This window comes from Poecilia formosa, unplaced genomic scaffold (assembly GCF_000485575.1).
Source record: "Poecilia formosa unplaced genomic scaffold, Poecilia_formosa-5.1.2 Scaffold503, whole genome shotgun sequence".
NCBI classification, from domain to species: domain Eukaryota; kingdom Metazoa; phylum Chordata; class Actinopteri; order Cyprinodontiformes; family Poeciliidae; genus Poecilia; species Poecilia formosa.
The window spans coordinates 289,894-290,101 of NW_006800442.1; positions in this window are offsets into that span (position 1 = coordinate 289,894).

Genomic DNA, 208 nt, shown 5'->3' on the forward strand with positions numbered 1-208 from the left:
CTGTAAAAGTATGTTTTGTGATAGTAGCTTTTTGTGTAAGTGGGTCAACGGATAAAGAACATTCAAAGATAACAGCAAAGTGATCCGACGGGCGACATCAGTTACAGAATTGGAAATACTCACACCCTTACTGATAACCAGGTCCAGTGTGTGTCCATGAGTGTGTGTTGCTTGTTTGACATGTTGTGTTAAACCAAAACTCTCTAAT